Below are 12779 nucleotides of genomic sequence, written 5' to 3' on the forward strand. Positions count from 1 at the left end.
CTTCTGCTACTGAGAAAGTCTTACAGCTCCAGATGCAAAAAAACACTGCAGGAAAACCTGAACGCTTTTTTCTCAGCACGCAGTGAAGCGATGGCAGGAGGCACGAGCCCGTGGCAGAGGGGAAGGGGGAGCACCAGGATGAAAGAGTCGCTGCGGGATGAATTAGCCCTCGGCTAACAGAGAGATGCCGCGTGCTCAAATCCTGCCCCCAGCCCAGATTCAACTTCCCCTTTGCCTCTCCCCTGAGCTTCTGCGCGGGCAAGGGGCTGTCACCCCTGCAGGAGGTGACAGCAGGCCAAGTTACAGGCGGCCTGGACGAAGGCCAAGGACAACCGGTGCCTTTGGTGGCAGGAACAGGCCGGCGCAGGGTCAGCCAAGGCCGGCTCCGCTGGGGGAGCCTGGGCCAGGCACTAACCCGCTTTCATCCATCCGCTGCCGCGGGACCTCGCTCCGCGCACGCCTCCTCCCTGCTTGCCCTACTGCGTGTCCCATCTGTGCGGGGTGCTTCTGGGGAATGGGAAAGCCTTAAAATCCCTTCGCTGGCTGTCACGTCCAGCAACAGTTCGTTATCACTGGCACTGTCGAGCAGAGAAGATGCAGCGACAAGGACTAAGGCAGCACTGCTCGCAGCACAAACCCAGCCCCCAGGAATCAAAGCACGACAAGAGCTCCCACGTTGCAGCCTCCTGCATTTCCTGGGGATCCCAGACAGGACGGGCTGGTGAGCAGACAGGTAATCTCCTAAAACCAGGAGTCAATACTTGCTTTAATCTAGGATTAAACAAGAATGGTTTCAGTCATGTGTTTTGACACTGAATAATTGTCAGGTGGCCAACGAGGCCAGGAGCAGCCAACCCCCAGCGAAGAGCAATGCTCCACCATCCTGCAATCCCTCTGCCACAGAGCCCGGGGAGGGTGGGACCAAGCGGGACCTGGCTCCCAGTCACGCAGCACCTCCCTGCACAACAGCACTGAGAGCTTTTGATTGAGGAGGTGATGGTAGGGGAGAGCCTTGAGCAGCTACGTGAAAGAAACCTGACTTTGGAGCAGGTCTGGATGGAGATCCCCCTTGCTCCCGATGCACTGGCTTAGCCATCCACCAAGCCAGGGAGCAGGACCTGCCTGCCCGGGGTGCCTGGCTCCCCACTGCCAAGCCTTGCAGGGGACCTGCTGCCCATCATCATCGTGAGAGAGCGAGGAGCACGGTCAAGAGATCACAGGCAGGATGGTTCCAACGGTCATTAACAGGCCAAAAGAGCACATCTTAATAAGAGTACAGGGGCGTCCACCTCTGCCCCTCAACGGGGCAGAGGATAACATAGAGGAGAAAGAGAGCTCAAAGTGCCAAGATCTGGCACCTGGAGCAAATGCCAGGACCTTTCTTGGAGCAGGAGATTGATCTGACTTCTTAAAGGAGGACCCAGGACCTAACCCACTCCACAGGCAGCCCTTAAGGAGGAGGCTTCTCCCCATGTGGATTAGCACAGCACAGCAGCAGAAGTTCACCTTTTAAGCTACCTAAGGTGAGAGGAAGGGAGGACTCGGAGCAGAGAGAGGAGATGGAAGGGACGGAGCCAGGGAAGTGTCAGACCAGGGTTCCACAGGGAGCAGACCAGGGTAACTCAGCTCAGCCTGAGCATCCTCCTGGGGAATTGCTCCCAGTGTGGACTCCGCGGGTAGATCCAACCTCTGTGCTCACGAGCTTGTCTATCCGGGACAGTCAGCTGACACCCAAGTACACAGGCCGGGGGAGCTCAGGCCAGCCTCTAAATCCAGAAACCCCTCTGCAGAGGCACAAGGACAAGACGGGAGGATTATTTCTAAAGAACGAAGGAAGGAAGGGGCATCCCAAACACGCCTTTGGCTGGCGACAGGCAAAGTCACCACCTGCAAACACAGTGTCCACAACTGCAGAAGAATACACTGCTCGCAGCCCACACAGCACCCACAACTGCAGAAGAATACACTGCTCGCAGCCCACACAGCGTCCACAACTGCAGAAGAATACACTGCTCGCAGCCCACACAGCGTCCACAACTGCAGAAGCCATACTGCTCACAACAGCCCCAGCACTGTCCACAACAGCCCACACAGCACCCACAACTGCAGAAGAATACACTGCTCACAGCCCACACAGTGTCCACAACTGCAGAAGAATACGCTGCTCACAGCCCACTCCGAAGCAGAGCTGAGAATAAAATCCAGCTCTTACACAGCTCCAAATCCAACCTGCAGTTCCCACTGCCTTTCGAAATGCCCGTGCCAGATCCCTCAGCTCCCACCTCTTATCTGCATGTGCAATTTGTGATTTTCAGCACTGCCTGGACCTGTCTGCCAGCAACCGATTCCCAGCATTGAAAACCCAACCAGTCATAGACCCTGCGCGGGAGGCCAGCGCCTGGAGAGCCACACGTGTAAACCCCAGCTGAGCGAGGGCACGGGTCCCAGGGCGGCAGCTCTGCTCTGCCGGCTGACTTACAGTCAGACACTCGCTTTCCCATGCATCAGCGCTAACAATCTATCCACAATACTGAAACTGGCACGAAGACTCGCCAACAGCGTTTGCCAGGGTCTGGGTGAAATGCTGCTGGGGTGCGCAGCGGGCTGCCAGCCCCTGGCTCGCTGGCCCCGCTCGGGCATGGAGGGCTCTGCCCCTCTGAACGCCTTCCCAAGGGGGTTCCCAGGGAACGGCCGCCTGCCAGCCCGGGTAGGATGTGCAGATTTTAGGGGTGATGCAGGGTCTGAAATCTGTGTAGTTGTTCTGGATCAACCCAAAACTAAACATTTCCCAACACTCCTCGAGAATCAAAAGATTGAAAGCATCATTCGGACAACATTGCATTTAGTCCAAAGCAAAATATCCCATTTTCACTTGTTTTCCAGCTTACAAAACACAACAAACAAAAACTTGTAAACGTCATTTACAGACATCTAAACATCTTTCACATTAAAAACCAACATTTCATTTTGCAAAAGACGCACCCCAGGGCTTAGGTTTGCTGGGGTGGGGATATCTTATGGGATTGTTTAACCTGAAACAATTCAGAGAATTCATATCTCATTTTTCACTCAAAAAAACATTGACAGAAATTTTTCAAATCTCTCTCCAGCTCACATGTGTGTCCATGTGTGCATCTGCATGTTTGAGAGCACATGTGTGTGCACATGCGGAAATGCATGTCTTTATGTGCATGTACAGTGCAAGTGAGAGCAAGGTGAGACAGTAAAGGCAAGAGCCAGGTGGGGTAAATCAGGACAGCTCTATTGAAGCTAATACTGATTTACAACAGGGAGAATATTGTCCCCCAGTTTCATCATGCCACCCCAGCCTTTTGGACCAAGACTTTAACCTTTCTGCTATCTCCAGATCTCTGATGCTGTGGGAACCCTCTCGCTGGTCCCCTATTAGCATGTAACAACCGTTACAACACGAAAGCAAAATGCCCCCGTCTAACCAAGCATGACGAGGAGTCAGCCCAGTAATGAATGGGCCCTGGGGAGGAGAAAGGAAGCTTTTGTGCTGGGTAATTCGGGGGGAGGAAGCTCTACGCCCAGCCCTGGCCTGGGGACGGCTGGGGCTGCTCAGCTCCCGGGGCAGCACATGGGGACAAGGCTTCTGCACAACGAAGGATCGGGCCAGACACGACCGCGGCCTCGTGCATCGCGTGCACTGCTGCTGCTGTGCAGGGACAGTGCCCGTGGCCCGTGTCACAGGCTACACCAGCACCAAAGAGAGGAGAGCAGGGAGAAAATGGGCAGTTTTGCCTTTTTTCAGAAGTACCACAAATTGGCCCCTAGTAGAAAGGATTTGGGAGTATTGGTGGGAAAGGTCCTCTCCTTCCCGTGAGGAACAGATGACATGTCTCTCTCAATGCATTTGCTCCCAAGTGTCTCCAAAGCACATGAAGGGATAAATCGCACACCCCAGCCAGCCTGTCTGACCCCACGGGGGTCCCAGCCTGCTCATGCCGGGGAAGCTTTGTAGCAATGCCAGTGCTTGTATGGGGCCGGGATCGGAGCGGGAAGCTGCTGCCAGAAAGAGTCGATGCGGCCTGAGCTGGTGGAAGGGATTTCTGTACCAACGCCTGCACTTGGACAGACCGGCTCAGCGGCAGCGGTCGCAGTTTCACAGATGCACAGATCAGTGACCTTCCTCCAGACCTGGGTGGGCAGAAACACAACCCCTATCAAGGCAAGTTCTTGGGCTGCATTTCCACCTCGCTCCAAGAGCAGGGGGTCAGAGAAACATTATCCCCTGGGTTTATCCCTCTTGGTACATCTCTAACATGAACGAAGGGAAACAGCTTCAGCAGAGAAGCCCTGACACAGCTTGTCCAGGTCACCTGTGTTCAATAAAGGTTAATATAAGTGAAAACAGGCGCAGAGAAAGGCCAGAGGGAGACAAAAGAGCAGACAGTTCGTCTCGCAGCAGGACCCACACGCCGCTCCTGGGTGCACACCCCATCACGGAGGGAGGGCTCAGCCGGGCTGACAGGGCTGCAGCAGAACAGGCGCCCAGGCCCCGTCCATCTGGACCCCGCAGGGCCAGGAGAGGCAGTTCAAGCTGATGAACAAAGCTGGCACAAGGACAACAGGGAAAAACCGGGTATGAACAAGCACAAGATGGTAATCAAGCAGGTTCCCACCCATGAGAGAAGTTTGCCAGGCTAAGGGAGGGGACACATGAATGTTGTCCTTTGGGAGCAGACCTAGCGGGCAGGAAAATCTGTTCCTTACTGATGATCGCTGACAAATGGAAAATTTGGGTTTCTGCTCTTTCAACGCTTTTCTGTTTTATTGTAGGAAAAATGCAGGTTTTGCCCTAGCTGGGACAGCCAAGAACCATCGGTGCACACACCCGGGGGGATTCTCACCAGAGGAAAGCAGTGTCAGATAACTGCCTGGGTGGGGGGTCCCCAGGGGCACAAGGGGGAGCACCCCGAGGTCACCATCTACAACCTCGGGCCCTGGCACCAGCCCTGTTGAAGACCCTCTCCTTGGTCACCCACATGGAGAGGGTAGCGCTGGCCCTGTCCTGCCACTGCTTTCCTGACCACGCAACGCCACGTCTCACCAGCGATGGTCAGCCCGTGAAGGGAACTGCGGCTGCAGAGACGATGCTTGGCCTGGACTTGGTTACAGAGCCAAGAGGCACCACAAAACTCACATTATTTGGCACGCGTAACTCCTACAAAGACAGGAGGATTTCAGCCTACAGGCTGTCCTCAGCAGTTTGACGCTTACAAGCCAAAAGGTGGAAGGCTGCCCAGGGAAGGGACACCCTGCTCCACTCACGTAACCCTCTCTGGTTCCCTGCAGCCTCTTCAACAGCACCTCGCATGATCGCCTGCCCTGCTCGCTAAAACAAGCGGAAGCTTTGAAAGAAAACTGCTGCTTAAAAAGTGGCACCCGGGAAGGGCACCCAGCTTCCCTCTGCATAAGTTGGCTGCTCACAAGCCATCACACTACAAGCCATGGCATTTGCTGCCAAATTCACCTGCTCGCAGGGTGGGTATACAGGGCTCGTGGCCCGGCCATCGCTGGGCCGGCTCCAGCCTGCAGAGCCAAGCCACCGCTGCCCTTCTTCAAGCCCATGCAGCAAAACTGAGGCAGCCATAGCAAAACCCACAAGGAGCAAAGAAGGAAATTGGGGCTCTGCCCTAACAGGGGCCACAGCTCTGGCCAGCCCTACACAGCAGTCCCAGCTCGTGCCCATCCAGGGGGCACAATGACCTGGGTATTCGGCGTCTGGCTGACCGCTGCAGCACACCTCAGCGCCTGCAGCTCGGTTTCAGGGCGCTCCCCCGTTTGCCAGCTTGATGGAGCCACAAATCATTCCGGCTCAGTGAGGCAGAAGGGAGCAGGCTGCCGCTCAGCGTTAATGCCTTCAGGGACCAGCTCTCCAGCCCGTTCCTACCGCGCCGGGCTTTGGCCATGACCTGCTGCAGCTCCCCGTGCTGCAACAGCCAGGGCCACAGCCACGTCCCCCGGGCACCGCGTGCACCCCCTGCTCCCCGGAGCTGCGGGCTCAACGCTTACCGAATGTGGTGAGGTAGAAAGAAGCTCCCAGGGGGTCAGCCTGGCGGGTGCAGAGCGCGACTCTGTGGACATTGCCGGGCTCCATGGCAGGACACCTCTAATTAGCCAGTAATTGGAGCCCTCCCTGCCTAGCCCGGGAAAGCCAAGCAGCTGTTTAAGCAGGGAGTGACAGGCAGCCGTGCAGCCGGGTTTCCATGGGACACGCGTCCAACCGTGTACGTTTGAACGGCGCGGCTCCCATTGGCCCTGCGGATTTGAACGGGGACCACACCTGTCTGAGCAAACAGGCCCGAGCCCCGTGCCGCAGCCACGTGCAAGGATGCGGGCAGCGCTCTGCCCTCCCCGGCGGACCCCAGACCCACGCCAGCACCGTCCCACGGCCACCCTGCTGATGCACCAGGAACGAGCTCCTGGGAAAAGGGGAAAACCTTGCAGCGTTTCCTCTCCTCTGCAGTGTGCCAGGCTGTAAGTAATCCCCGTGACTGTCAGCGCCATCGGGTTTGCTTACACGTGCTCAGCTGTTCGGGGAACTGTCCCACCGGAGCAACACGGAGCAGCGTTCACAGCACTTTGGGGAAGTTATTGCAGACGAGGAAAGGGTGCGGGAGAATTGGTCTGTGGGGGTGAGCCAAGAAAGGGAGGGACGGCAGGGCATGGGTTACCTGCCTGGCTCTCATATGACAAGGAAAGAGGCACACAATCCCCCAGGCTCATGAGGTCACTCTGCAAGACCCCAGAGCAGCCCTTTCCATCACCCAGGAGCTGGCGATGCACCCACCAGCTCCGGACGCTGCGCCACAGCTTACCGGGAGGCACCCAGAGCTGAGCACAAGCTCTGGAGAGTGTGGAGGAATGATGGAGATGGTTTCTCTGAAAAAAAAACCTCCCCAAAGGCTGGGCTGTCCCAGACCTCTCTGCTTCCCACCCACAGATCCATGCAGCCCTGCTCCCCACAGCGCAGGATCCCATGGGGGTCTGATCTCCGGCAGAGTCCCCAGCAGAGTGGACCTGCTCCCACACCACCCACGCTGCAGGAAATGCCACAGATCAGTTCCTCGTGGCACTCTGTGAGGCTACAGGGTCCACAACAGCCTGGGGGCCTGTGGCGAGCCTGGATCAACCCCGTAGGGGTTTTTGGGTGAAAGCGGCCGATTCACAGGTCCTGCTGCGCTGGGCCCATGGGCAATGGGAGGTGGGCAATGGGAGAGCTCAGCCCTGACAAGTGAAGGCCGGGAGAGACAAGGGTGCAGCCCACACAGGTCGCCCCCATGGTTGCCCCCCCCACACACTCCTGGCCAGGGCTGAGCCCCTGGCTGGCCCACAGCCCCTCTCACACCCCTATCACTTACCTTTCCCCTTCACTCGTGCGTGACTGATCTTCCTCCTGCTCCCCGATGGTCCCCTCTGCTTCTGCAGGGAGGATCGTGCAGCCCCGCATCGCCCCTTCGTCAGGGCTGGCAGACGCTGCAGCTCCAGCAACCGGGGACTCTGCCCTGTCCCTGCCAGAGAAAAGAGGAGATGAGAACAGGACACGGGCAGGACAGGGAGCTGGGACACAGGGGACATCACAGGCTCTGCAGTACCCTTGGTTTTACCTGCCACGAAGGTATGTCTCCACCTTGCCCCAGCCTTCCCCAGAATACCACGCTGCCAGGTCTCCTGCACTGAGCTTCCCCTGCACAAACGTGGCACCTGTGGCAGCGTGGCACGTCTGTCCCACACCATCACCCCTCTGCCCAGCCCTGCCTGTGTGCAGAAAGGAGCGGAGTGAGGGCGATTCACTAGATCAGCGCCACAGCAGAACACAGACCCACGCTCGGAGGGAGTCACCCCTGGCACGCGTCTCAGCTGCGGCGTTGGCCATGGCCCTCTACGTGCCACGCACCAAGTGCATCCCAGAGGCTCTGCTCAGTACTGTTATGTTTTATTATATTTAAAACAGACGACCAGCCCCGTCAGGGCTTCGTTAGTCCGTAAGTAGCTCTCCAGCACGCTAGAGATGCTGCCCTGCCACTGCTGGGTGTTCAGGACAGTCTTGCAAGGCCCCGGCTCAGATCCAGCTCCCGGCCCACAACCTGCTGATGTGCTCAGGCTCAGAGCAGCAGGGATGCTCCGCACAAGGAGGAATCGGACGGTTTCCTTGTGGCCAGCACCCTGCAGATGGCACAGCAGCCCCAGCCTGCCCCTCCTCACTCACAGCCATCGCACCACCCCGCATTCACCACCACCCAGAAACCTCCCACGGGATCCCAAAAGTGTACAGACCCAGAAATGGGAGCCTTGATGGAGAAATCTCCCAGCCACAGCACTGAGCAGAGGAACCAGCATGGCCCAGTAACTCTTCAGGATTAGAAACATCTGCCCAGGCTTCTTCCACAGAGATGAGCAGTGCAGGATTAGTGCAGTGCAAGTGTCTTATGTTGCCCTTCAGCAGACCCAGTGCAAACACAGCCCGAGCTGCAGAGTCACAGGTTAATTCCCCCGCGAGGACAGCGGGGCAGAGCAGCGTCCCTCATCCCATGATGGAGCCATGTCACACACACCCCCCGTGCGTAAAAGTGAAAGAGCCTGACCTGTGATTTTGATGTAAGATCGAGCCCTCCAGAGCCAGGACGTGCCGCTCAGCCCCATGACGTGGCAGCGTGTACCAGGACGTACAGCACCTAGCGCACACTGCCCAATGCCTTCGGGTACCCCAAAACATCCCCCCAGCTCCATCTTCACAGCCCCTAGCCAAAGGGTCCTGGCGCAGAGAGGCAGGCAACTTGGAAAGGCTGCTTGCTAGAAAAGCTGCCTTTTCCGCCAAAGTTTGGCTTATTCTCTGGCAGGGGCACTGGCTTAATTCAGCCAAATTTATACCGGCAAAACTGCCTGAAACTGCAGGAAAAGCAACAGAAGAGACACAGAGTGAGCAAGGGAGGGAAGGAAGGAGGGATGCTCTCCAGACAGCCCAATCCATCACTGCCAACAGACACCTATTGTACCGCTGCCATAAATCACAGCCCCTTTGGGTGTCAGGGGAGAGGCAAATAATGACCCGGCAGCCTCCAAAGGCCTCCAGACAAAGAACGCGGCTCTGTTTGGGCTGCCTGCCCCCTGCAGTGCTCAGCCCTAACCTTGGCAACCCGCAGGGGCCTTGAGAAGGCACCCAACCAAGCAGCCAGCTAACGCCACTCGCTGTTTTACTTGCCTCCTAAGATATTTAGAGCCTGTGAAGGCCTAGCAGGACTTTCTGCTGGCAGCTCCCACGCAAAACTCCTGCCCCGTGGTGGAAAGGGGCCAAGTGCCTCCTTATCCCTTCTCCTTCACACAGCGCGGCAGCGAGGCACGAGCCGGGATGCGAGCTGTATGATATGCAGCTCGGCGATCAGTGGAGCCGAGTCCACTCAGAGAGTCGCCTTCCTGCTCAGGGAAGCACCCAGATCCATCCCCACGGACGCTGCATTGCTGGAGCCTCCTGCACCCAGGGGACTGCAGAGCCCAGGGGAAGCGGCACCAGGCACAACCGTGGGTGAGAGCTGTCGGCACAGCTGAGCCGCCCTCTTGCTGCTCAGCCTTTCGGCAGCGACGCCTGGGAGCAGCGGGCTCCAGCTCTGCCCCCCATCACCTCCCGCTGCCTCCAGCCACAGGAATCCAGAGTTCAGGGTGGGGTAAAGAGGGGGCCCCTAACAAAGACATGATTTATTCTTTAATTGCTGTTTGTCTGTTTAGCACCGCAGTGGCCTTCGCTGCCCTAATCAAAATGCAGAGGATGCACAAGCAGTGTAGGACATTTCAACAAGTAGAAATACCTGTGGAACAGGCAGAGCCAGAGCACCAGGAGCCCCCACAACCTCTGGTTTCTCAGCAGCTCCAACACAATCTTTTCTCACAATACTGCTGGATTTGAGTACAGGGGAAAGATGGATCCCCGTTTCCCAGCAAGGCTGACGGTGTCAGAGGTATGGGAGGCAAGCAGAAGATTCAGCCTGGTGACACTGGTCCAGACCCCGCAAGCCTGGGCCACCAACTAAACTCTTTTGGCTGCCTGGTGGCCCCATAGCTCCCACTGCTACCCTGCAGCCCCCAGAGCTCCTGAATCCTTCAGGACCCAGTAACCCACGGGCAGCTGGGGAAGCCAGTCTCCAACAAGCAGCAAGCTCAGGGCAAGGTCTGGTGGAGTGTGGTGGACACAGGAGCGGAAAGGCTGCTCCAGCTCTTGGGACTCTGTGATAACAGCATCTCTGCCCATAACAAGTACCTGGCTTCCCACATCTGGCGCAGCTGCTTTGTGTGATGTAGGGATCAATGCAGTCGACAAAACCCAGAACACAAGGAGGGGAACACGGAGCCCCAGAGAGGAAACGGGTCTTTTGCCAGAGGCAGGAGCGCATCCCTGCACCACACACAGGCTCGCCAGCGAAGAGACGACCTGGCCAAGCACACAGCCTATGCCACGACACCCTGCAGTTCCCTGTCCCAGCCGCCCAAGGAGATACTTGCACCCCGGCATTTAGAAACACGTCCCCATGGCCTGCTCTGTGCTCTCCTTGAAGACACAGGTACAGCCAGCGGAGCAGGTCTGGCTTTCCCCAGCAGTGAAGCCTTCAGCTCCAGCAGAGCTCACCAACGTCAGAGCTCACCCAGATCGTAACGAGCTGAAACTGGAGGTGTCCCATCCTCTACCACATCCCAGCCGCATCTGCTGACATGCAAGAGAGCCCTGGACACAGAGCCGGGGAGGGGATGAACCCCTTCATCCCACCCTCACCTTCATCCCATCCTCACAGGCAGCACTGGCAACGAAGCTGGGAGAGGAACTGAGTCACATGTATTTATATTACAGAATATTACAAGAGCTCTCCCTTCCTCCCCACAGGGAGGGTCTGGGGACCCCTCATCATCCCAGCCCTGGGCTCTGCAGAGAAACCTCACAGAGGCTCAAAACCCCTCTCTTATGACTGTGTCTAACAGCAAGATCGCAGATGGAGGACCCCAGAAGAGAGGCCCCGGACTGACTGGGGTCACAGTCAGTGCTGCTTGACAACCTTGAAGGTTGAAGAAGGACGCTGCCACTGTCCTCAACATCCATCTATCCCTCGTAACATCCCCCAGAAGCCCTGTTGATGCCTGAGCACCACAGACACAGGTAACTGGTGTTAAAGCACTGTCCTGGACAATCAGGAACCAGCACACAGGTGGGATGGGCACTGCTCAGGCATACAGGGTAATTTCTAAGGCACTTCAGAATGTTCCCTCAGGCTTATCAAAAACTCTTCCCCTCATTTGTTCAACTGAATCCATTTGCTGATATTCCCAGTGATCTCCAACTGCCACCCATCAAAATTAAAGCTTTATCCCAGCAAATTTACTTGCCCCTGAAAAAAAACACAGCCTGGAATTGCATGTTTCAGTGCACAGCATTCCCAGCTATCAATGATCAGCACAGCACATCTCAACCCACAGGACACGCAGCACCAAGCAGTCCTACTGAGGGAACAAGCGGACGATCACTCTGCAGCCCCAGGTATCCCGAACCTCTGTTAATGCAAGCAGAGCGTGTACAGCCCAGCCTTGCCATGTCCTTGTCTCCTTCACCACACATCGCCATGACAGCATCGAGACCACGGCTTGTGTTGTTCCTCCCCGGCACTGCCAAGCCGGCAGCTCTCCCCAGCACATGCAGCAAGCGGTGAGAGGTGTTTTACACACCACCTTGTCTCCTAGGAGCTCCCCAGGCTCACTCAAAGCCTCCCCTCTCCACGTCTGTATTGCAAAATGCTTTTAAGAGGCAAAAAGACAGACAAACAGGACAGTAACAAAATGCACTGTCTCTCTATCTAAAGCAAGCAGTCTTGTAGATTCGGGTAAAAGAATCCCATGAGATAGGGTTTTTCAAAATAAAATAAAAAAATAGTAAAGGTAAAGAAGAGTCTCTGCGGATCTCTGGGACTCCAAGGCCATAGGAGTCCCCCACACCCTCCTCCCAGAGGGCTTGAGGCTCACTGCAAAAATCACTCCTAACTCTCAAACCCAGCAGATTCAAGTCTGCTCCATCCTGCAGCGCAAGGCACTAGCGGAGAGCCCCGAGGTCAAACATGATCCCGCAAGGAGCTGGGCATCTCCAACACCCCACAAAGGGCACGTGGGAGATACAGCCCTCATCTCCTCCAAGCACCAGGATCGGGTTCAGTGGTGATAAACAGGCACCTGCACGGTCATAACCCATCGTTCACCCAGGAGACAGAGCAGCACTGCAAACTAAGTGGAGAAATCATCTGAGCACTCACGTGTGAGCCCTGGCTCTCCCAGCTGCTCCATGACTCCTACGCGGGACAGTCACTCTCTCCAGCAACGTCCAAGCACCAGCGTCCTGCGCTCAAGCTGTGATTTAGCTGCCACGAGCCTTTGACCTTGGCACCGCTGTAAAGGAGGGGCGGGGGGGGGGCAGACAACAGTATATAGATGTCCCAAGGGAGCAGAGCTCCAGTGCTAGGAAGTTAAAAGTTAAATTGCATGTCGGGAAGAGATGGTGGCAGTGGCGCGTGCAATGGTCCCGTTCTCTACTGGCCCCCAACAGCAAGGTACCAACTCTTTCTAACTTCTCTCTTAACATTCAAACCCCTGGGGACTGACCTTAACCTGCACGTCTATTAGAGTCTCCAGCAAACTGCACATTCAGCTGGTTGGCTCGGGAGTTAATGACTTTCTTTTAAAATTTAACACAGTTCTCCGCCACAAATTTCAGTTTGCCAGCACTA

Source organism: Calonectris borealis, chromosome 21 (genome assembly GCF_964195595.1).
Source record: "Calonectris borealis chromosome 21, bCalBor7.hap1.2, whole genome shotgun sequence".
Taxonomy (NCBI): Eukaryota; Metazoa; Chordata; class Aves; order Procellariiformes; family Procellariidae; genus Calonectris; species Calonectris borealis.